General features: G+C 43.6%; 1 long non-coding RNA gene across 2 annotated transcripts; it reads right to left on the bottom strand.

The window, feature by feature from the left end:
- Positions 1-1,428: 1,428 nt before the first annotated feature.
- Positions 1,429-19,620, bottom strand: LOC141152874 (uncharacterized). Of its 2 annotated transcripts, none has more exons than XR_012247180.1 (3): positions 19,514-19,620; positions 12,268-12,333; positions 1,429-2,188 (listed from the first exon to the last, which is right to left on the bottom strand). It is a non-coding gene; the product is annotated as an uncharacterized lncRNA (long non-coding RNA). The 2 variants fall into 2 exon arrangements; XR_012247179.1 differs by having other exon boundaries at positions 12,268-12,340; positions 19,514-19,614.
- Between the last annotated feature and the right edge of the window lie 6,000 nt (positions 19,621-25,620).

Here is a 25,620-nt window from a genome sequence, read left to right as displayed (position 1 = left end):
ACTGAACAGAAAAGTCTGCAGTCATGCCATGTGACTACAGACTACCGAATCATAACAGTGTGCAATATGCACATTGTCAGGATTCCCCTCCATCACCAGCGCAGATGAGCAGTTATGTGACGGAGAGTATGCGATTTGCATAGTTACCATCATGTGCTCTTTTAAATAACCTAGTCAGCATGTGACCACAAGTATACAATTATCATACATGGACATCCACTCATTCTAGAGTTAGAGGGGAATCTTGACAGTGTGTACATCACACATGTAACCAATCGACAGTTTCCAGTTACATAGAGTGACTGCAAACTTTTCTGTTCAGCCTGGATTTTCTGTTCAGGCCGGAAAACATCGTGAATGCACAGCTCTTATCTCTCCTCCTATGCGGACAGGAGCTTCACTTCATGCTGGATATTGTATTTTTGGCAGCAGTATAAGATGATTTTCCTTTTTATTATGGAGATAGAGGAGAAAACTGCTTATTAATCTGAAAAGCTTCTCCCCAGAAACATTAGAGCTGACAGTAGTTCAGATATAAGGATGGTAAATCACGTCCCTTCACAGTTACTGCTGAAAATATCAGTGTGTGGCTGCTTCTCTTAGCTATGGGTAGATCTAGTTAAACAATCAAATTTACTTTTTAGGTCTCATTTCCATTCGTGAGGTTGTCAGATATTTTTTTTTTCTCATCTGTTAGTGACACAACGGAGGGTAATTGAAGTCGGAATTGACCCAATGGATTCCTAAGGCAGGGGCAGACAACCTGGGCAGCTGCACAGGGGCCCAAGAGCTAAAGGGGCCACTTCCAGCTCCAAAGCAACAAGCAACTTTTGTCACTGACACATGAAGGGGTGCATTTTGATAAGTTTTTGGATTGCAAAGGGTCCATATATATGTACTGTATGTTTACGAGGCTGCTGGACTAGAGCCTTGAGAACCTTCTCCTATCTGCCAGAATCCCTGAAGCCTCTTTTGATAAGTTGGCCCAGTGAAACGTCTTGTGAGCATCATTCTAGAACGATGACATTGGACGTATGAATGAGAAGAGGCACTGGGGATTCCGGCAGGTAGGAGGCAGTCCGTAGGGGTCTGGTCCAGTGGCCACATACTACCGACATGGCTGCTGGACCAGAGTCCAAACTCATGACGAGCGGCAGCGTTTCCTACACCACAAATCTAAATCCAGCTGGGACTGGAGTAAGATTTGTGTCGAAGCGCACATGGAGGCACACGCCACTTTGTACCTCTTCGCACTCCACCCTGCTCTCGTGAAAAACTTATCTTTGGCCTTCATTTATCAACAGTTTCCTTATTCATGCCAAATCTTTTAATGTACTCACATCAAATCTGACAATCCATATTTATCAAATGTTATACCCTAATGATACATTTAGAGCAAATTGCCCCAGCACAATATTTTAAGACTATTAATACTCTTCCTAATGTTTACCAAGGTATCAAATACATAAAGACAATGCAAACATTTTTTTTTACGTATATTGCAACTTTTTTTCTACATGTTTGTCGCTACACTTCCCAATGTTAGAGAAGAGCGAAAGACCATTGGGTCAAATGTTTCCTGTTACTGTCGAATTTTGCGCTAATTACAACTTTTTAGGAATGGTTAGAAATGGTTGCAACATACATAAATTTGTTCTGCGCCTTTTCTAAGGCAGCGATGACTTCTCTAGAATGTGCAACTTTTTTTGTGAATTTCATATAGAAATACCATCGTAAATATATCATACTTGAAGCGAAAAGGTTTTCTATATTTTGGCTTAGGTAATAAAAAATGGTGCAATAAATGGTAAAAAAAAAAATACATTCAGCATGGGCATTTACAAAAAATGAAATATTACAAATAAAATAGAAAATACGCAGGGCACTGCTGCTAGGAGGCTGGCAGGGCAGGTTCTTCATGAGCTCTGCGCCAGGGGTCAGGCCAACCAGTCACTCCATCTTGACACAAGGCTAAGGCAATGATCTGAATCTTTGCCCTGGGTAAAGGAAAGCCAAGCCTCAACTTTGGCAAATACCCAATAGTAAGTTGATCCTCCCGGAAAACTGGCAACATAATGCTTGAGCCACAAACTTCATCAATCTTTCAGCGATTTAGGCGCGCTCCTCTCCTGTCTCTTGCCTTCTCATACTGTGAGACATCATTTCACAGAGATTCCACATAGATTTTCTGCAATAAAAAATGAATGTGTTAATGGTTCTTTTAAGATTTCCAATACTCTAGTTATCCCCACGATCAGGATGTTAGAAAAATTGGTGCTTTGTCTGCATTTTCCAAATGCATTTCACAATATAGATATGAGTTATTTTCAGTTTTTTCCTAAATTACTATCTGCTTTCAGAATAAAATAAAACCCATAAAATGTAGTTTGATGTCCCCTAGTGTCAGGATGTCAGTTCTAACATTTCCTAATATTTATATAAATATAATGCTGCTTATGATATGGAAAATAATTAGACCAGACATCTACACAAAATCTGTACTGTACAAATTACAAGCAAACGTCCCCAGTTAGTAAAAATTGGGGAAATGCATATAATATCTGCTTAAAATATGTGTCAGATAGACCATAGGAGAATCTTTAAAATCTGCAAAATATTGCAAGGATATGTCCCCAACGGTTTAACCAATTAATTCCCGGCGGAGCTTAGAGGAGGCATAATAAAACTCCACCTTTCCTAGCTCTACTACCGCTATTCCAGCAATCAGAGTCAGAGAGATTACTTCCAAGAGGAAAAGGTCTAGAACTCTAGTGCCACCTATTGGAAGTAGCAATCCTAAAAGTCAATCTAGACCCTTTAACGAGCCTTATCACATGACTTACATAAAAGCCAAACCAGATACTCTATTCGCAGACATGTGTTTAGGGTGTTTCTCCTCCTCAGTGCAAAGCAAGAGATCTGATTTGGCTGTATGATAGACCTCTGACTGGGGTGTAAGAGGTAACACCTGTCCTTGTGAATAGTGAAATACCAGTGTAAGGAGACTTAGAGGCCATGCAATGCTCCTCTGGGAAATTAAATATGCAAATTGCCTTTTCAGAGAGGAAGAGGACTAGAAGTCTAGGGTTACCTCTTAGACCCCAGTTAGATGCCTCTGATATAGCCAAATCAGACCTCTTGCTTTGCACTGAGGAGGGGCAAACACCAAGAAAAATGTGTCTGCAAATCGGGTACCTGGTTTGGCTTTTATCCTAAGTCATGTGGCAGGACTTTTAAAGGGTTGATATTGACATTTAGGATTGCTACGTCCAGTAGGTGGCACTAGAGTTCAAGTCCTCTTCCTCTCTGAAGAGACAATATGCATATTTAATTTCTCAGAGCAGCATTGTATGGCCTATTAGTCTCCTTACACTGGCATGTCATTCTCCACAAGGAGAAACATTACCCCTTATACCCCTTTACATGGAGTAAAGTTTTAGTTCATTGACCTCACCCTGTATCTTAATACCCTGGCCTAGGCAAGGTGACTTGTTAAACGTTGTCATCCAGCACTCGGAGCACTTGACCCAATGGCCTCCCCCCTCCTCTGTCCCAAATGCAGTGGTTCGAACTGGTGCATGTCATATATGACAGCAAGCATTGCAAAATTGAAGAGAAACATAAAAAAAATATTTTTTGTTAAAAAAAGCATCTGCTATTTCAATAAAACTGTAAAAAAAATCCCTATTTGTCGCAAAAAAAATAGTAGATTTTGTTTTTCTGGGGGAAGGGAATTTTTCAGTGAATCTTAATCTCACTGAATCTCTGTTTACCTTTTGAGATTACCATGGCTGCTAATTAGTGATGAACGGACCCATGAAAGTTTGAGTTCTCATACTCCACCGAACTTAATCCAAAGTTTGGTTCGGGCACCAGTACTGTACCCAAATCTGAACTCTCTCTCTCTCCCTCTCAATCTCCCCCTCTCTCCCGCCGGTATGAACCCCAAACTTTACAGTTCGGGTTCGCTCATCTCTACTGTTAATGCATATTCGGCGGAAGTTATCAAATGATTTGTGGTAGTTTTCTGGCAGAAAAAAACCCCAGAAATTTTGGCCCACACTAAAAGTTTGCAAACTTTAGCAGGAGGAAGAGGAGCACTGGCCATTGGTTGTCCCGCAGATTTACTATATTTTACACTAGAAATAGTGGAAATCTTTGGCTGCCCATAGCTGACGTAGATTTCCAGTTGGTTGCGAACGGATAACCCAAAATGCAGGGAATTTATTAAGAGGCTGTTTCTTTATTCCCTTAGGCTTTTGTTGAAGTCTGGTATATGAGATGGTAGTAAATATACTGAGATGTCTTGCAGGACTCTGAACCTCCTGTGTTTTTTATTTTTTTCCATTTGTGCATTTGCGTATGTGAACCATTTAATATGTAATCTGCAAATATTGGCAATTATTACTTGTGCATTAGCGTCTGCGTAAACATTTTAGTGAACTATTATCCTAAACAGTTAATTTCTGTCTTCCAAGAAGAGAGATAGTAATGTTTCCATACTCCAAGTACCAGGTACTGGCTGTAAAGCCTTGCAGTTGCTTCTTACGAGAGCGTGTTACAGACATGTGGACTGTTTAAAAGCTGCCAACTGAGACCAGAAAGAAATCCATAAAACCAGTTGTCTACACTACAGTCCTAGTCTCTCGCATGCAGCAGCTGCCGAGGGGAAGGGCTCCAGCAATTGGCGTTATAGACACACAGAGCCAAATGGCCCAAAGTATCTCTGCCCAGCGTGGTGTAAGTATGTGAGGCTACAAGTGGTCTTGTAAGGCACGAAGGAGAGAAAACTATTTGTGGATCCAGTAAAAATTACAGTCAGGCTATTAAATTATTTTTGCAATTCTGTTGTCGTTTGTTGTTCAGACACCGGACTACATACATCGTTAATGTCAAATTACAAAAACATCCTTATAAAATGATTTTAAGGGAAAATTTTCCTTCCTTGTCTTGACATGTGACAAGTCTGGGCTTAACTCATTTTCTACCATCTAACTGGTTGGATACTTTATTATACTCTATGGCTCTGTTCACACGCAGCGTTTTTGCAGTATTTTTTTTTAGATGCAAATGAGAAGCTACGTTTTACAGTACCAGCAAAAGCTGAAATCTCCTGCACACGTTTGTTGCTTTTTTCTCTGAGTGAATTTGAGAACTGCAGCGTTTTTTAAATCTGCAGCATGTCAATTCTTTCAGCATTTTTTCACGCATAGAAAGCAATGAGAAAACGCAAAAGAAAAAACGCAGCAAAAACCTGCATTTAGAATGCAGGGTTTTTACTGCCAAGAGAGCAGTTTGGCTGCAGAAAAAAAATACCGCAAAAACGCTTCGTGTGAACATATCCTTATCTTTAAAGGGTTATTCCCAGAATTGGAACGAACTGCACTTGTGCTCTTCTGCTTCATTAATGACAGTATTTATGTGGTTCCAGTTCCCAATTGTCGAGATTACTGAGGGTCCCAGCAGTTGGACCCCCAGTGATCAGTAAGATATCCGCTATCCCAGGATAATTTAGAATTATGGAAATATGCCTTTAGAGCAGGGATGTCAAACTCAAATACACAGAGGGCCAAAATGGAAAAGTTGGACAAAGTCGCGGGCCAACCAGTATACAGAATAATGGGCCCCACATAGTCCTCCATACAGCATAATGGGCCCCACATAGTCCTCCATACAGCATAATGGGCCCCACTAAGTCCTCCATGCAGTATAATGGGTCCCACAAAGTCCTCCATACAGAATAATGGGCCCCACATAGTCCTCTATACAGCATAATGGGCCCCACAAAGTCCTCCATGCAATATAATGGGTCCCACAAAGTCCTCCATACAAAATAATGGGCCCCACATGGTCATCTATACAGAATAATGGGCCCCACATAGCCCTCCATACAGTATAATGGGCCCCACATAGGGGTGGTTGTTCTGGTGTTGCGAGGTAAATAAAACCACCCTGTGGGCCAGATTTGTCCCCGGGCCAGTGTTTGACATGTATGCTTTAGAGCAGGGGCGGACCTACCGCCCGTGCAGCCCGTTCATTGAACGGGGGGCCCCAAGGGAGAGAGGGCCCCTCCAGCAGGGCCGCCATCAGGACATGACTGTCCTGACTCCAGTATGGGGCCCGGCCGGTCGGGGCCCCCTCGGAGCCCCGTTGGGGCCCCCCTCTTGTGCGTCTCCTCATGGGGCCCCCGCAGGGTCGGCGTCAGCACCCAGCGCACCCAGGCAAATGCAAGTGCCCTGAGCAGGCGGGGGGGCCCTCACCGTCGGGCACCCCACGCGCTATGGGACCCGTAAGCGGAGGAGAGCGGTGTCAGCGCCCGCTCCCCCCCGCTTGCTCAGCGCCCCGGCAGCCGGCACAATACTTACACCTCCCCGTGCCTCCGCAGCAGCTCCTGCATCCTCCGCGGCTGCTGCACTGTGACGTCACAGGTCAGAGGGCGCGGTGACGTCTTTACACCGCGCTCTCTCCTGAGCAGTCACAGCGCAGAGCGGGATGAGGCCGGCGACGCTGGAGTCCGGAGCAGCGGCAGCAGGTGAGACGTGAGGTGAGTATTTGATTTTTTTTTTTATTGCATGGAGGCCTGTGGCAGTATAAGGGAGGGGGGTGAGGTGGGGGTGTGTGACATCCTGCATGGGGCATTATAAGGGAGGGGGGTGTGTGACATCCTGCATGGGGCATTATAAGGGAGGTGGGATGTGTGACATCCTGCATGGGGCATTATAAGGGGGGGTGTGTGTGACATCCTGCATGGGGTATTATAAGGGAGGGGGGGGTGACATCCTGCATGGGGCATTATAAGGGAGGGGGGGTGACATCCTGCGTGGGGCATTATAAGGGAGGGGGGATGTGTGACATCCTGCATGGGACATTATAAGGGAGGGGGGTGTGTGTGACATCCTGCATGGGGCATTATATGGGGTGGTTGTATGACATCCTGCATGGGGCATTATAAGGGGGGTGACATCCTGCATGGGGCATTATAAGGGGGGGTGTGACATCCTGCATGGCGCATTATAAGGGGGGGTGACATCCTGCATGGGGCATTATAAGGGAGGGGGGGTGACATCCTGCATGGAGCATTAAAAGGGAGGGGGTATGTGTGACATCCTGCATGGGGCATTATAAGGGGAGGGGGTGACATCCTGCATGGGGCATTATAAGGGAGGGGGGGTGTGACATCCTGCATGGGGCATTATAAGGGAGGGGGTGTGTGACATCCTGCATGGGGCATTATAAGGGAGGGGGTGTGTGTGACATCCTGCAAGGGGCATTATAAGGAAGGGGGGGTGTCATCCTGCATGGGGCATTATAAGGTAGGGGGTGTGTGTGACATCCTGCATGGGGCATTATAAGGTAGGGGGTGTGTGTGACATCCTGCATGGGGCATTATAAGGCGGGGTGACATCCTGCATGGGGCATTATAAGGGAGGAGGGGTGTGTGACATCCTGCATGGGGCATTATAAGGGAGGGGGGTGTGTGTGACATCCTGCATGGGGCATTATAAGGGAGGGGGGTGTGACATCCTGCATGGGGCATTATAAGGGAGGGGGGGTGTGTGACATCCTGCATGGGGCATAATATGGGGTGATTGTGTGACATCCTGTGACGCGCCCTCAGGGCCGTGGGGTACTCGGCAGCCGGGTCTATGGATGCCGGTCTGGGGAATATCACGGTGGCTGGCCCGGTCCGTGACCCAGGGCAGTCAGTGTAAAAAGGGGATATTATTAGGGGATTTATAGTAAGTGTTCGTGACGCCACCTGTGGAATGCGGCTAAAGGGAGCCGCCGCTGCGGAGCAGTCCTCTGGAGCTGGTGTTACGGCAGCAGGGATGGTGTGGCTCTCCACAGGTAGAGCTTGCTCCAGGGCAGTGTAAGGAGGTGAAGGTTGCGCTGGGGGTTGTAGTGCAGGGGGAAAATGGCGCCGACGAAATAATGGACAGAGGCGGTGCGGTGCAGTCATCCGAGTCTTTACTCACAGTTCTTTAGTTCCTCAGGGTGCACTGTCAGCTTACAGCCTCCCGCGTCGCGCTGCGTTCACCAGGCAGGGGTTCAGTTCTTCCTCAGGCAGGTTAGGAGTACCTGACAGAACTCCACTTTCTTGTGTTCCTAGCTAGACCGACTTCACGCTGGGTCTTTCTCCCTCCAGCCCTGCGCTGCCCACTCTCAATCTCGCTCGGGTGCTCTGAAGTCCCTCCTGTCCGTCGGAGTTCACAGACCTGCTTGACCCTCATGGGGATTAGAATGCGGCTTCGGCAACTGACTATATAAGCCAGAAGCCTCCGGTTTTTCCATCCGGGTCTTGAAGTACACGACTGGGCCAGGAGCCGGTCCCCTTCTTGCGGCCTACGATCCCTCTGTCTTCTGACAGATTCGGGGAGTACGGGTGCCGTCCTGCACGTGCCGTACCCCCTAGGATCCCTTCTTAGAACGGAGCCTACTCCCTGCTCCCCTCCAGGGCCTCTTACACTGGGCCCTAGTTGTAGAGCAGAGCTCCTACTGAGACTCTGCTCCCAGACTGTTCTTCTGAACTGTCCTTTCACTACTGTCTGAACTGCCACTCTAAGATGGCTTCCCATTATATATCTCCTACCATGGTGCTCCACTAAACTGCTTCCTCCACCCACACCCATTACTGGTTCCCCCTACCTTTGGTTCCCCCCACTCCAGCCAGGGACAGGGCTTAGCAGGAAAACACATTGCATCCTGCCCTTCCAGCCGGCCTGGAGCAATGTAGTGTTGGATGCAGGTGTTGGGGTTCCGGACAGCACTCCCTCCTTACCTGAGAGAAGGAGATACCACACCTCTGGGTGAGGTGCAGTACCTCTGTGGCGACTGAACCCTCAGGGGCGCCACATCCTGCATGGGGCATTATAAGGGAGGGGGGTGTGTGTGACATCCTGCATGGGGCATTATAAGGGAGGGGGTGTGTGTGACATCCTGCATGGGGCATTATAAGGGAGGAGGGGTGTGTGACATCCTGCATGGCCGTCACATGGCCGGAAGTCAGGAGAACCTGGTGGCAGCGACGTGGACGAGCACCAGGATTCTGCAGGGATCGCATGGGGGTAAGTATAACAAGTTTTATTTTTTTTAAATACAATAAATTAACTAGGAGTGGGGGGAATCAGAGATGCACGGGGGAATGAGAGATGCACGGGGGGGATGAGATGCACATGGGGGGGATGAGAGATGCACGGGGGGGATGAGATGCACAGGGGGGGATGAGATGCAAGGGGGGGATGAGATGCATGGGGGGGTGAGAGCTGCACATGGGGGGGATGAGAGCTGCACATGGGGGGGATGAGAGCTGCACATGGGGGGATGAGAGCTGTACATGGGGGGGATGAGAGATGCACATGGGGGGGTGAGAGATGCACGGGGGGGATGAGAGCAGCACATGAGGGGGTGAGAGATGCACATGGGGGGGTTATGTTTACATAACTTTGTTGCCCTATGAAGGGCAGGGGGGGGGGGGCAAAAAAGTTCTTGCACAGGGGCCCACTATAGTCTGCTTTAGAGGGACATTCCAGTCTAAGCAAATTATCAACTTTTCACTGAGAACCCAATGGATTACAAGAATAGGGAGAATATTCCCATTTCAGCCATGGCCACAAGACCACTGCCAGGCAGAGTTATATGTAGTGGCAATGCCATGGGGGAGCAAAATAATCATATTTTCATATTCTGAACTCATTGCTCAAGGAGGCCATGGTATAGTGGGGCCATTTATAGGATTTACTTTTGGTCCTTATGGAAAAGTGTTACATTCTTGTTGGGTAAAGATAATTCTTTTCCCCACCAACCAGATTAGCAGAGTACTGACTGGCAAAGTTTATTCTATCAATAGAGGCTACGCTGATGTGTTGACGCACCTGCATTTTGCTTAAGATGCAAGGAATTTGACTTTTCCATGGCTATTTGCAAAATTTCTCTGGCTTTGGAATGCAGCTCCCTAATATGTACAAGTTTATAAAAGTCAGACTTCTAAAAGTAAAGAAAATATGCTTCATTTAAAGGGAACCTGTCATTTAAAATAGCACTATTAACCTGCAGATATAGGCTTAATCTGCAGGTTAATAGCGTTCTGACACTGTGCACTGACTGACAGCAGGCTCAGTATTAGACCCGGCTGTCAGTCAGTGCCGGGGGCACGGTTACAGTCACTGCACTTTATAAACAGTGCGGTGACTGAATCTGTGCCGGTGCCGCCCCTATGGCTGGAAGTCAAGCGCTAATGGGGGGAATAAAGTTCACTTCCTCCCTGCAGCGTGTGTCTAAATGCTGGTGGAAATTAAACTTCTACGGCTTGTTTGCACAGGTATGATATGCAGCAGATTTTCAGGATGTATTTCAGTACCAGAGTTTGTGCATATAAAATCTTATTTACATATTTTGTATATTCACCATAAAAAAAAAGAACCAGAAATAGCTGCGATGTCCAAGCTATATAGTGATTTTTTTGATCAGACTTTGAGTGTGGTCCAAGTGTCATCAGTTTTTCTCATACGTGGAAACAAAACAAAAAAAAGCTTCTCCGTCCTCCCCATCCATTCTGACAGTCCATGAAAATTGGGCTGCACTTGGATGTCATCCGATTGTGGTCCGATTTTTCTTTTTCACGGACCCATAGACTTGCATTGTGTATTTTGATCCGACGCTTGAATCAAAATCGGACATGTACATTGGAATTCCTGGAGGACTGATCTCTGGTAGACCAGGTATAAACATACTTACACCAGAAGGATTTTATTTTAGCAGGCCAAATGAGCGAGGAGTTTATTAATCACAATTATTTGGAAAATAGCTTTTGTTAAAATTTTATATGGACTCTAAAAAAAAAGTTCAAACATTTGTCACCTTTTTTTTCCCGATTATAAAAGTGATGACAGCTGACATTTCTTTACATTATACTAATTTTGTTTGTTAGCAGCCGTTACTGGTAGAGTCATAGAGTGCTAGGTGCAGTCAAACTAGCAAGTAAAAGAATTAGTCAGTGACTAATGATAGATATTGTGTATATGTGCTTGATTCAGTTGTCATAGCGTTGCCTTCTCCATGTAGAAGATAAAATGTTTTCTGCTCTCTTATAGCAAAGCAGCTCAGCTTACTATCAGATATACTGAGCGCAGATTAAGAGGCAGAGAGAACGTTTCCATGACTGCCTGCGCCTGCCGTCTTTTCCCTCCTACACAGAGATTAAATCCTTTACCTGCTGTATGGCTGTCAGTTATGACTCCTAATCTGTACTTTAAAGGGAGCCTGTCCAGAGGTTCATGATGTCCGACAACCACAGGCTGCCTCTGATTACAAGCACCTATGCTTTACTCTGACTTTTTGCAGCATTACAGGGAAAACGTAGTTTCAGGGCTCTCTCCCACGAGCGTGTAACTTCGACAATTGCTATGCAATGTTTTATCGGGTAGCCCTCAGATAGTCCCCATGCTGATTCGGCATGAGAAAACAATGGCAGCATGCTGCGGGGGCATCCGATAATCGGACCATGCACACCCATACAAGTCTATGGATGCGTGTGAAAATTCTGACTGCACTCGGATGTCTCGCGCGCACTGAGAATGGAGAAGATGGAGGAATTAAGTTCCCCATCTTCCCTGCACCTGTGATACGATTCTCTCATGCAAAAGAATCAGAGCACAGTAAGATGAGACTCGGATCAAACTCTGACATTGTCATTAGCATCATCAGCCCACAAGAGAATAATCGCCATTGTGACCCCGGCCTAAAAAAAAGCTGGGAAGCTGCAAAGAGTCATGGCTCTCTATATGATTTGTCTTGATTGACAGGTTTATCCCTGTTAATGTACTGTCTATCAAAGTGAGCTGGGTGGAGAGAAGGCGTAGAGGAGCTGCTCACATGACTCTTTTTCCTGTTCCTGGCTAGTAAAACATAGCTGCTTGTAATAATGGAGCCTGTCTCTATGTTATGCTGCCTGGGATTCAGGTGGCCTAAATATACCAGCAACTTCCCTTTAAATAGATGGCATTGCAGTTTATACATGAATTTGCATTTTTTTTATCCATAATTCTTTCATCATAGTAGCAAATTATAGCATCTGGGAAAATAATTTTAATTAGACTAAAATATGCTTCAATTTTTTTTATTTTTTTTTTTAAATTGGATTTGCCATAATTCGATTTTTTTTTGCCGCTTGTTTCACGCGAATCCAGCAAAATGTCAGCTGACTGGCCACCATATTGCTGGAAGTTGTAGAAAAAAAAGCTATAATGCTCACCTCTTTCTGGCCCTCACCTGTTGGTCCCTGTGGGGCGGTCTTCTCTTCAGGCATCCTGTCGCACCATCCGTAACGTATGCATACTACGCCCTCAAACAAATACAATTATTAATCAGAGTCAATTTTTCATAAATACGTTACTGAAAAACACTTCTAAATAGACAGCCTAATTTAAAAAAAAAAAAAGCACTCCATTAAAAATGAAGGTCAACATGGTGTAAATGGCAAGTACAGCAGCAGCGACACATGCAGCATATAAAATAGTATGGGTGGGCAGGTAAGACCACCAAAATAAATGTACCACAGGTATACTATAGTAACAAGCACAGTCAAACAATGATGCACCAGAGAGATGCATTATGAGAAAAATCCAAACCCATAACCACCAAGCACCAAGCGGAACAGTAATACAACTGCAACCACGCCGTCCTGTACCCCTGCGCACATTACGTGTGCCCCTTTATCATCCTCATGCTCCCTCAGATCTGGTTGTCTTTTCTTACATCTTTGGCGCCTTCCTTTTTGACTAGGCCTCGGCATGTGCACAACGTTGTGGGGCAGGCACACTTCTTGATATCATGCGCGATCTAATCCAGTGTAAGTAATTTGCGGTGTCATGACATTCATTGTCTGAGGACATCATAATGTCACAAGTGGAGGTGAGTGAACCCGAACTTAAAAGTTCGAGGTTTGTACCGGACAGTTAGTGTCTGACGCTGAACGCCAAACACTGACGAAGTCCGTTGCAAAGTTCCGGGGAAAGAGAGAGAGAGAATCCTTTTCCAGATCCAAAGTTCAGGTCTCCATTACTTTCAATGGGTTTCGGGTACTCGTTCAAGTTCAGGTACAGTTCTGGTACCCAAACCGAACTTTGCACATAAGTTACAGTTGGGTACCAGAACTCGAACTTCCACAGGTCCGCTCGTCCCTAGTCACAAGGCTTTGTCAGTGCTGAAGCCACCAGAGATGCGAGAAGAGAAAACCAGAGAGAGGTGAGTATTCTTTTCTTTTTTAACCCAATGTTTATTAGGCTCTGGGGTTTAAAAACACTCCGGCACTCATTGGATTTACATCGAATAAATTCACTGCAAATTAAACTTTCCCAGCCAAACTCAAAATATAGTGAATTTGAATTTTGTTAGATTTTCTCATTCATTTCCAAAGTACTTTTCTACTCAAGAAGTGTTGCAAATTCAATATATTGTGGCATCTTTATAATGCTGAAGAACACTGGTTTCACATTGAGTTTTTTTGCTGAGCTTTTGGAGCCAAATCTCTCCAAATACCACGAGAAGTTCAAAAACTACAAGTATTGATTGGAGAGTTGTTGTATGTGTCTTTTTCCTGAGTTTTCAGAGCAGAAACTGAGCGGAAACTCAACATTTTTGAAACTTTTTGAGATTTGCAAAAAACTGTGGTGCACGTAGCTTTGGAGAGCTTCTGCTTCGAAAACTTTTCAAAAAAACCCTCAGTGTGAACATACTTTTACGGCCTAGTTTGCAGTGAATTCCATGAGGAGCTGCTTATATGAAATGACATGCACTTTCTTTTTTTTTTTCAAAATCTGAACAAACCACCAAAAACGCTCAAAATACTGAATGTATGAATAGCCAGGTGATTTTACAATAGAAATAAATAGCAAGAATCTTTTAAGCATTTTTTGAGTGTTTTATTTTGACTGCTTTTTTTTTTTACTTGAACTTCGATTTACTAAAGTTTTACTTTTGCACATGAAAAGTAACTTAATTTTTTATGTAAAAAAATCTTTTGCTTTCATGTCGTGATTTTGGGCTGTGTGAGGACTCTGAGCTGTAATTTTTACTTGCTCTATTTCAGGGTATAAAGAATTTTTTAATCGTTTCTTCTATTTTTTTTTTTCCATGGGAGAGGCAAAAAAAGCTATTTTTTTTATTTGTTTCACGGAGTTCACCATCATAAATCAGGTAATAGTTCAGGACTTTACAAACACAGCAATACTAATGACCTGAGTTTTTACAGAATGAAACATTTTTAACGGGAAACATATTTTTTTGTTCATTTTATACTTTTTTATATATTATTAAAAAATGGAATAACTTTTATTTCTAGTCCCACTGGGACCACTTCTTTGAGCCGATTGTTCTTATACTACACTGCAGTATTGTAGTGCATTATATTATGCCTGTCAGTGTGGTTCTTGCATGCCGCAGATGCTAAGTCCTTTTGTGTAAAGGTGCAAAAGGGATTATACTATTAAAGTATATGAACATCATAAAGTGGAGTTCACTGCTAAAAGGGAATTTGTCAGTAGGATCAACCGTCCTAAGTCTTAAGCCATCTATAAGGGCATGTAATTCATAGTAAGTTGAATAAAATGATACCTTGATATCTGTGATCCAATGTTTTATTCCAGATAAATTCACGTTTTTCTCATTATGTAAATGAGTTGTTAAGATCTATGGGCCGGACATAAATCTATGTGCCCCGTCTCATGCTGCACATAACACATCTGCATCTCTGGCTGATATGGGCATAAAAGGGGACAAACTTATGCTGTGACCCCCATGCAGTTCACATCTAAGCAACAGCTCTGGGAGGGTATTCTGTCCTCATGCAAAACAATTGAAGAAGAACCATCCAAAACCTGACAAATTCAATGGACGAGAGAGTTCAGAAGCTCCTTTCGAACAAGGGGTCCTATGTGCAAATGTAACATCACCTAGAATAAAGTTTTGAGTTGAAACCTGTTTGATTTCAGTTTGTAATAACCTGCTAATGCTTATCATTTCAAAAATGACCATTTTTTTGTTCTTTATTAAAATGAAAAGGTTGAAAACTCTGCTGTGCATAATAATTTGGAACATGCATTTTGAGTGCAGTTTGAGTTTTTTATTTTTTAAAAAATATACTGTTATCATAGGCAGTTTGTACAAAAACCTTTCAATTGTACTCTAATAGTTATTTGACTGGAAAATTACAATGACTGCAATTCATATAGGTAATTTGGGAAAATCTGAGAAAATATTATTTGCATAATAATTTGGAACACAGTGTAGGGGCAGATTCTCAGGGAGATCTAAGTCCGGCCCATAGATCTTAACAGCTCATTTACAAATTAAGAAAAACATGGATTTCTCGGGAATAATGCATCAGATCGCCGATATCAAGGTACCATTTTATTCAGCTTTCTTTTGTCACAGGTTTACCGCGACAGAGAGAAGCCAGAAGACCGCAGTGTCTGATTCCTCCCACTCCTGCACGCACTAGAAGCCTTTCACCTTCATATTAAATGGTGCAGGTTTCTTTCAGCATTGCAGGGGTTAATCTGCTCAGTTGTGAGCTCCTGGAAGCTTACCTGCATTAAGGCTCTCAGCTGTTCAGTGTTAGCCACTCCCCGCTTCTATATAGTCTGGTTTAGGTTGTGTGTAATCCCCATCTTCTCCTATTTTGGTTTTTCCTCACCCTCCACTCCCTGGCGTTAACCTCTGTTGTTTGTGTGCATATATTTGTATTTTCCTTTATCTCTGTTTGTATTACCTTGTCAGTCTGGTTGATGTACTGCCCTACACTACTACTTCCCTCTTCCCTGGGTGGGGAAAGGGAATGGACTGAGGGCAGAGTGAGGAGCTCAGACAAGGTACGTGGCCCCAGCATCTTCACCTTCAGCAGTAATCCGGGGAACAGGGCCAGCTAGGGCGCCCCTAGCATTAGGGACAGGGAAGGAGCTCCTGGCCCTGGGATACCCGACAACAGAGTCGTGACACCTTTGGCCTTCATGTCCATATAGAAGGCTTAGCAGGGCTGATCCTACTGACAGATTCCTTTTAAGACCCTCCTGTGTAAGTCAAAATGGAGAACCATATTGTAATACTTGGCATGTAATTCTACATTTCCTCTCATTTTTAAATAGGGGATGTCTATGTGGAGTGATCCATTTAAATAGTATTTTCCCTTCTGGACAATAGTCTACATGGGACACAGATTACGGGGTCCATGTAGACTGAGTTTTTCTATACTAGTCTTGTAAATTCTCCTGGTCCCGGATTACACATCTTATTATAGTGCATTGCTGCATTCATAGTCGCCGATTGTTGCTGACAGTCAGCAATCCTGTCATCAGAAACATCCCAAACAGCTTAGTTCAGCCCCTACAATGCAGTGTTTTCACCTCATTAGTAGTCTGTATTATGTAAATAGCTAGGTAAACTATGTGCAAACATTGATTCAGCAAGCAATGCTGGGGGATTTCAGCTCTTCTGTAGAATTGTGAATGCAGCTCTGAACTGTAATGCTTAATGCAATGTATGTAAAAAATGGCTTCATTTTGTGAAAGCTGGAGCAGTTCTGTCTCATGTTATTTCTCGTAGTAATTGAAGAAATTCTTCTTTTTGCTGCCTTCATTATGAATGGAAAAGAGATTAATCAACACTAAGTAGCTAAACGCCACTTGAAAATAACAATAATGTAACATTTTCCTACTATATTTTTAGCTTAACTCTACAGCTATAGGGTTCTGTTTTATACTAAATGGGCTCCTTGACAGAAGCCATTGTAGGGTCTTCTATGTAATGAATTACCTATAGGTAATTGGAATTTCCCATGCTGTATCGCCAGCTATAGCGCACATGACAATACGTACACTGAAAATACCACCCGTCAGTTACATTCTGCAGATATCATTACATGAACCACCCACCACTTTGACCCCCTTTCTTTCCACCCATTTTTGTGGCTTTTGATGTAAATTATTTCTGCGCAGCTCCCTACTTGCTTATTTGTGCTCGCTTATCTCTAAAGTGAAGCAGACTGTGAATATGATGGCAACCTCTGTACAAGGCTGCAGAAAATGTTGGCGCTATAAAAGTACAATAAAATATATTACTGAACTCTGTGATTTACAATACATGCAGCAGATGAAATAAGTATTGAACACGTCAACAATTTTATAAGTAATTACATTTCTAAAGGTGCTATTGACATGATATTCTCACCAGATGTCGGTAACAACCCATCCAATCCACACAGGCAAAGAAATCAAACCATGGATGTCAGTAAATTAGGTTGCGTTGGAATGGGCAGACTGGTGGATGTTCGGGTCCATCGGGTTTGGCTGAATTTTATAAAAAAAAGTTCAGTTGGGGGACCCGAACTTGATCCCGAACCCGAACGCCATTCAAGTGAATGATGGCCCCAACAGCCTACGGCTCCCATGCTGTCTTCTGTATGACAGCAAGGGAAACATTGGATCTGACCGGCGGTAACGTAACTGAAGTCACTGCCGTTAACAGTCGCTGGTTATCGTGGTTTCCACGCTGCCACACAGTGGACAGCGTGTGAGCCAGCGATTGTGACCGGCCCTTATGAAAACTGTCAGCTGTGAACTGAGATAACCTTACTGATGTCACCTGAGTTCACAGCAGTCGGGTCTCGCGGAGTGCAGTGCAAGATCCAGCAGTGGCTGCTGCTCCAGTCTATGGAGCTGCGTTCTCTGAACAGAGCCCAATAGACTGGATGAAGAAGACTGGGATCTTCATGGGACCTCCATATTATGGATTACGGCGGACCATGTCAATTATTATTTTTCTTTTATTATTATTTCTTAAATGACTGGGGGAAGGAGGGAAATTGTTGGGGAGTTTTTTTCAAATAAAGATTTGTTTTGGTGTGTTTTCTTCTCTTTTTACTTACTGGGTTAGTAATGGGGGTGTCTTATAGAAGCCTTTCCATTACTAACACTTGGGCTTGATGTCAGCGGACATTACACAGCTGACATCCACCCCGCAATCTCATTACCCCGATTGCCACTGCACCAGGGCAATCAGGAAGAGCTGAGGCTAGGTGCCAGAATTAGGAGGCTGAGGGCCTGTCTTATTAGACCGGGAAGGGGCCAATATCCATGGACCTTCCCAGCCTATTAATATCAGCCCTCAGCTGTTTGCTTTGCCTTAGCTGATTATTAAAAATAAGGGGGACCCCTCGTTGTTTTTCTCATTTATTTATATATTAGATTTTTCAATTGTTGATTTATTTATCAGTAATAGATAAATGAATGAAAAAAACAGCTTGGGGTACCCCTTATTTTTGATAACCACCCATTCTCAGAATGTTCTCAGAACGAGACTCCATAGGGTTACTCACAGTCAGCGGCAGGCAGGAGCATGAGAAACTCCGTGCTTGCAGCTGAACAGAAGATTTCAGACAACAGAGCTTCATAGGCACTAACTGAAGCAGACACTGCCCGGTCTCGTAGCCTCCCGCGATACCCTGCAGTGTCTGTGACTGGTGGTGACGTCAGTAAGGTAAACCTTTAACGCTGGTCAGAGCCGCTGTGTGACAGTGTGGGAAACAGCGGATTTGACCGGCGGTAACCTTACTGACGTCACCACTGCTAGTTCACACACTTTTCTCCGTGTGACAGCGTGTGAGCTCGCAGCAGTCTGTGATACCCAGCGGTTGTCACCGGTGGTGACTTCAGTAAGGTTACCACCGGTCAGAGCTGCTGTTTTCCACACTGTCACACAGAGGACCGTGTGGGAACCACCTATTGCTCGGGCCCCCCATTCACTTGAATGGGGTTCAGGATTAAGTTTGGCTACCGTTACACTACCCGAACCAAACTTTTTTCTAAAGTTTTTACCGAACCAGACGGACCCAAACATCCACGGGTCCGCTCATCCCTACTTTTGATAGATTATTGCTGTTGTTGTGCTACTGGTCTGTAATAATTCTTATATTGTAGGTAGCTACATAAATGTTATCTTTCACTTAACCATCCTTGTCATCAAGTGTCTACTCTACTCTTTTTATGGGAACCACCACATCTTGTTTTACCCATAGACCTACCAAAGGGTAAATTTGACTCAGAACATTAAAAATGAGACAAGTCGTTGTGGGTGCAACAGTTATGGATCATATTTTGGTACCAAGCTTAATATAAAAAACTACTATATGCAGTGCCATAATGCACCTAATTCTGAGCCTAAAATGCAGAATATTGTCACTATTTCAGAAATGATCCACCTGTCATCCTGGGAACTAGGTCATGTGGAACTTCTGTAAGAATCACTATTATGGGAAACTATAGTGTCTTCCCCAGTTTCTCTTTAATGATGCTTCTTATATTATGCAGACCATGGTATAAAATTACATTGACGTCCAGTGAATAAGTTGATCGACAGGGAAGGGGTTAAAAGAGACAGTTTTTTCACATACATCAAAATGTCTGCTGGCTGGAGGCACCGAGATGTATTGCACAGAAAATTCCAGTGTCTTATTTCTACAAACCTAAGTTTAGCTCATGTGTCTGTAATAAAAATACGTATGACGACTGGAACCAATGTTAGTGACAGAAGTCCGTCTGTGCGATGAGGCAGGATAGCATTTATTCATCCCTGGTGGAAGGAAAGTAGAAAGTTGTGAAAAGGTTAAAAAAATATAGGAGCGGAAACATTATATATGGAAATACAAACATTACATAAACACTATATATAGGATATATTAATCTGTACTGTAAATTAGGAGAATTTTAGAAGTAATCACTCAACACTAATCATGACCATTCAAAAAAAACACCAGAAGTAAATATTATGAGGCTCTGCAGCAGCGAAGCTGTGTATAATGCAGTGATAGAGGAGTTTATAATAGTGTTCTGCATCATCTGAGGTGTGTATTCCAATATTCTGTAGCCACTGAAGCGTGTATAATGATGTTCTGCAGCATCTGAGATGGGTATAATGATATTCTGCTGCTTCCAATATGCTTATACTGACATTCTGCAGCCACGAAAGTAGGTATAAATACGTTCTGCCGCATCTGAGATGTGTATTGCAATATTCTGCAGCATCTGAGGTGTCTATATTGATGTTCTGCAGCATCTGCTGTGTCTATAATGATGCTCTGCGGCATCTGAAGTGTCTATACTGATGTTCTGCAGAATCTGTGGTATCTATAATGATGTTTTTCCTACATCTGAGGTGACTATACTGAAGCTCTGCATCATCTGAAGTGTCTATACTGATGTTCTGTAGCATCTGAGGTGTCTATAAAGATGTTCCGCAGCATCTGAGGAATCTATAATAATTTCTGCAGCATCTGAGGTGTCTATACTGATGTTCTGCACCTTTCTGAGGTGTATATAATGATGTTCTGCAGCATCTGAGGTGTCTATACTGATGTTCTGCACCCTTCTGAGGTGTCTATAATGATGTTCTGCAGCATCTGAGGTGTATATAATGATGTTCTGCAGCATCTGAGGTGTCTATACTGATGTTCTGCAGCATCTAAAGTGTCTATACTGATGTTCTGCACCTTTCTGAGGTGTATATAATGATGTTCTGCAGCATCTGAGGTGTTTATACTGATGTTCTGCAGCATCTGAGGTGTATATAATGAGGTTCTGCAGCATCTGAGGTGTCTATACTGATGTTCTGCCAACATCTGAGGTGTCTATATTGAAGTCTTGCAGCATCTGAGGTGTCTATACTGAAGTCTTGCAGCATCTGAGGTGTTTATACTGATGTTCTGCAGCATCTGAGGTGTATATAATGAGGTTCTGCAGCATCTGATGTGTCTATACTGATGTTCTGCCAACATCTGAGGTGTCTATATTGAAGTCTTGCAGCATCTGAGGTGTCTATATTGAAGTCTTGCAGCATCTGAGGTGTCTATACTGAAGTCTTGCAGCATCTGAGGTGTCTATACTGATGTTCTGCAGAATCAGAGGTGTTTATACTGATGTCCTGCAGCATCTAAGGTGCATATAAAGATGTTCTGCAGCATCTGATGTGTCTATACTGATGTTCTGCCAACATCTGAGGTGTCTATACTGAAGTCTTGCAGCATCTGAGGTGTCTATACTGAAGTCTTGCAGCATCTGAGTTGTCTATACTGAAGTCTTGCAGCATCTGAGGTGTTTATACTGATGTTCTGCAGCATCTGAGGTGTTTATACTGATGTCCTGCAGCATCTAAGGTGCATATAAAGATGTTCTGCAGCATCTGATGTGTCTATACTGATGTTCTGCCAACATCTGAGGTGTCTATACTGAAGTCTTGCAGCATCTGAGGTGTCTATACTGAAGTCTTGCAGCATCTGAGGTGTCTATACTGAAGTCTTGCAGCATCTGAGGTGTTTATACTGATGTTCTGCAGCGTCTGAGGTGTTTATACTGATGTTCTGCAGTATCTGAGGTGCATATAATGAGGTTCTGCAGCATCTGATGTGTCTATACTGATGTTCTGCCAACATCTGAGGTGTCTATATTGAAGTCTTGCAGCATCTGAGGTGTCTATACTGATGTTCTGCAGAATCAGAGGTGTTTATACTGATGTCCTGCAGCATCTAAGGTGCATATAAAGATGTTCTGCAGCATCTGATGTGTCTATACTGATGTTCTGCCAACATCTGAGGTGTCTATATTGAAGTATTGCAGCATCTGAGGTGTCTATACTGATGTTCTGCAGCATCTGAGGTGTTTATACTGATGTCCTGCAGCATCTAAGGTGCATATAAAAATGTTCTGCAGCATCTGATGTGTCTATACTGATGTTCTGCCAACATCTGAGGTGTCTATATTGAAGTCTTGCAGCATCTGAGGTGTCTATACTAAAGTCTTGCAGCATCTGAGGTGTCTATTCTGATGTTCTGCAGAATCAGAGGTGTTTATACTGATGTCCTGCAGCATCTAAGGTGCATATAAAGATGTTCTGCAGCATCTGAGGTGTTTATGCTGATGTTCTGTAGCATCTGAAGTGTGTATAATGACGTTCTGCAGCATCTCAGGTGTGTATAATGATGTTCTGCAGCATCTGAGGTATCTATACTGATGTTCTGTAGCATCTGAAGTGTATATAATGACGTTCTGCAGCATCGGAGGTGTTTATACTGATGTTCTGCAGCATCTAAGGTGTCTATACTGATGTTCTGCAGCATCTGAGGTGTCTATACTGATGTTCTGTAGCATCTGAAGTGTATATAATGACGTTCTGCAGCATCGGAGGTGTTTATACTGATGTTCTGCAGCATCTGAGGTGTCTATACTGATGTTCTGCCGCATCTGAGGTGTCTATACTGATGTTCTGCAGCATCTGAAGTGTCTATACTGATGTTCTGCAGAATCTGAGGTGCCTATAATGATGTTCTGCAGCATAAGATGTGTAGTAGCAAGAACGCATGACTGTAAAATCCACGGTGCAGCTGTTGGAGATATTGAAATAAATAAATAAAAAATAGGAACCACTAAATGCCAATAAGTGGTTTACGCCGGAGAATGAATTTCCTGCAAATGTAATCTGACAGAAGGTTTCTGCAAGACGAGATAAGTAGCATCTATGAGGGGCGTCTCATCTCTGTATAAACTTCATAATGTTTTGCTTATCCAGATATTACTGTAATTACAGATTTGTCAATGGGAAATTTCCTAAAATATTTGCTAGTTATCAGTTGCTTCATCAATACTTGTGTGAAGCTCTGTATATCCAAGTACTGTGCATAGCTACTCTTTTTCAGTTTTGTTATTTGTAGCAATATTTGTAGTTATGACCATAATGTTACTGCTTTGTTGCAATTACAACTTTTTTTAAAATGATTACAAAGGGAAGAAACCTGACGTATACGATCTAAGTGCCTGCTGCAAGTAAATTCACTGCTTTTTTTCCACTAGATTTCATCCATGACACCCTGCCACAGCCTCTGGTATTCACCACTTTACCATTTTATTAATGAGACTCCTAACAAAGTCAATACAACATTGCCTGTTAGTGGTGTCTTATACACTGCAGAAAGAGAGTCTACAGAAAGAGAGTCTGCAGAAAGAGAGTCTGCAGAAAGAGAATCTGCACAGTGTCATATTTTCTTCCAGCTATTTACTGCACCTTTATTAGTACACAATTTACATGGCATAAATTGCAGCATATTCACATTTTTTCCACGATATTGGCAACAAAAAGTTTCAACTTATGTGAACATGGCTTTAGGGTGCATTCACTGTTGTTTTCATACATGATGTTGATTGTGCTTCTATGTTCTTCTTGCCAGACTAATGTCAGAATTATTTCTCGTGCTAACAATCATACATTTTTGCTTTGCAGGTTTTTCATGATTTTGTTTTTAATGTGAGTAGAAAATATATGAACTTTCTAAGGATAGATTGTGCATACATTGATGGACTTTTCCTAGGTTAGTGTGGTATCTCCTCTTTCATCTTTGATCTCTTCTGTAACCAGGCACTGCCGCATTTATTCTGTGGGCAGTGCTGGTGATGGAGAAGACGTCGGCACCATAAGCTCTGGGGTATGCAGGCTCTGTCCAGTCACTGAGACTCGGGTGGCTGGAACATACACTGTACCATACAGTAAGGAAGTATGGTGTGTGTACTGTCCAGGTGTGCTTTGGCCAATGGGACAGCACCACACCCTACTAAAACTCATTGCTGTGAGCTGCCAGTTATAGTTTTACTAGCACTGGTTCACATCTCAAGTTCAGCTCCTATTTAGCCTATGTTATTCTCGTTTTGACCTCGGCCCATTTCCTGACTATTCCTTTGTCTTTCGATTTTGTTCCTAATTAGGACTCAGCAACTTGGCCATTTCTGCCAGCCTGCTCCATTGGCCAGCGACTACTCCGAAAACTCAACCCAGAGACCCCATATAAATCCACATCCCTGTACAGGGGTTAATGGTTGAAGGCCAGGGCACCATTAGGAACTGATAGTTGGAGTAGCCAAGGCAGCCTTCAGTTTATTAAATAATTTCAACAGTTTTCCCTGGCACGTTTTTACATAGTTTTATCCCTTATTTTGTGTCTTCTGGTAATTATAAATGTAAAGCAGCTGTCAGGATCGCTAAATGGCAGATTCATCACTGTCTATTCACCATTTGGCATAAAAAGAGGGTCACCAATGATACTGTGTTCTTAGAGTGCCTGCCAGTTGTGTTTCCTACCATATTTATTTGTTGTGTCCGGAGTTGGGTAAACTTTTGTCCCATGACCAGATTAAGTTGCATACTGTATGAGCCATTCAGCAACTTCACCGCAGCATATCCCTGTCTCCTGACAGCAGCTGCGCAGCAATCCCTGATGTTTTCTGCCTTACAACTTATTTCAGAACAGCTGAAGGAAGGCTGAGCCTCCAAGAAGCTGTGACTACTGCCCCATCTTAATTAACCTCTGACTGTCCAAGTGCAATACCAAATAGCTGCTTCTCTGCATGGACAATGAGCAAACAGATTAGTGTCAAGACAAAAAGAATACACAAAACATAGCTTTTTCATTAAGAGTAAGCATAATTTTTAGAGGACAAGTCAGCTCATCTCATATATCTATTTTAGTGAATACTTGTATTCCCCATGAAGTAATATTGTTTTTCTTGGAAGTTTACGCTTGTATATTCCTCTGTCAGCTGGGTGCTACCACCTTGTCAAAACGGTTTATCCTTATGTAAGATTTGGAAGGACCCTTTGCATTTTTAGTGAAATTGCTGTTTTTGGGCGCTGAATTTCTACGTGCTCTTTTACATGAGAGAAGATGGACCATATCCAGGGGCGTACATAGGAATCATGTTGCCACATAGGAGAAATTCGAATTGGGCGCCCCCCCAACAAAAATCTAAATAATTGACAGGGTCACAGAAGAGCAGATCTCACAACTTTCCATCCTTTACATAGTAATTTTCCTTATGCTGACGTTTTGGATTCCTCTTTCGTTGCCCCATAAAGTGTGATGCCAACAAAATTGCCCCCAAACACAGTATGATACCCCAGGGCCGGCGTCAGCACCCGGCGTACCCGGGCAAGTGCCGGGGCCCTGGAAAATCAGAGGGGCCCACTGCCCACTCACTGTCGGGGCCCTGGCCAATTCCTCGGCACCTGTTCAGTGACGCAGGCGCTGCTTGATTGCCAGCACTTCAGACATGGCCACGCACAGTGTGCTGTGTCTGCTAGTAATGACACGGCAGGATCGATGGCACTGCACCTTTAATTGTGCTTGTGTGTCGCCCCTGCCGCGCCATTACTAGCAGACACAGCCGCACAGCGCGCGACCATGTCTGGGGGAGTGCCGGCAATTAAACACCGTCGGAGGTCCTGCACAGATGGAGGGGAGCGGCCCGGACCCGACCGCAAGTGGGCCCCTCTGATGTTCCAGAGCCGTGAAGTCTGTGACACGCCGGGGGCCCTGCACTGCCCCATACCTGAGGAGCTGCTGGACAGGACACTGGACCGGGGACAGGTGAGTGAGGCTTCCCCAATCCCCATGTTAAAAATATTTGTAATGGGTCTGTGTGAGTGCATGTATGTGAATGTCAGTGTGTATGACTGTGTATATATATTTGTCTGTTTTATATATGTCTTTAAGAATTTGTGTAAAAATGTGAGTATGTCTGTATGTGTACAAAT

This window comes from Phyllobates terribilis, unplaced genomic scaffold, assembly GCF_046119375.1.
Source record: "Phyllobates terribilis strain yellow unplaced genomic scaffold, ASM4611937v1 Scaffold_7__3_contigs__length_470593459, whole genome shotgun sequence".
NCBI classification, from domain to species: domain Eukaryota; kingdom Metazoa; phylum Chordata; class Amphibia; order Anura; family Dendrobatidae; genus Phyllobates; species Phyllobates terribilis.
This window is presented reverse-complemented; position numbering and strand designations above follow the sequence as displayed.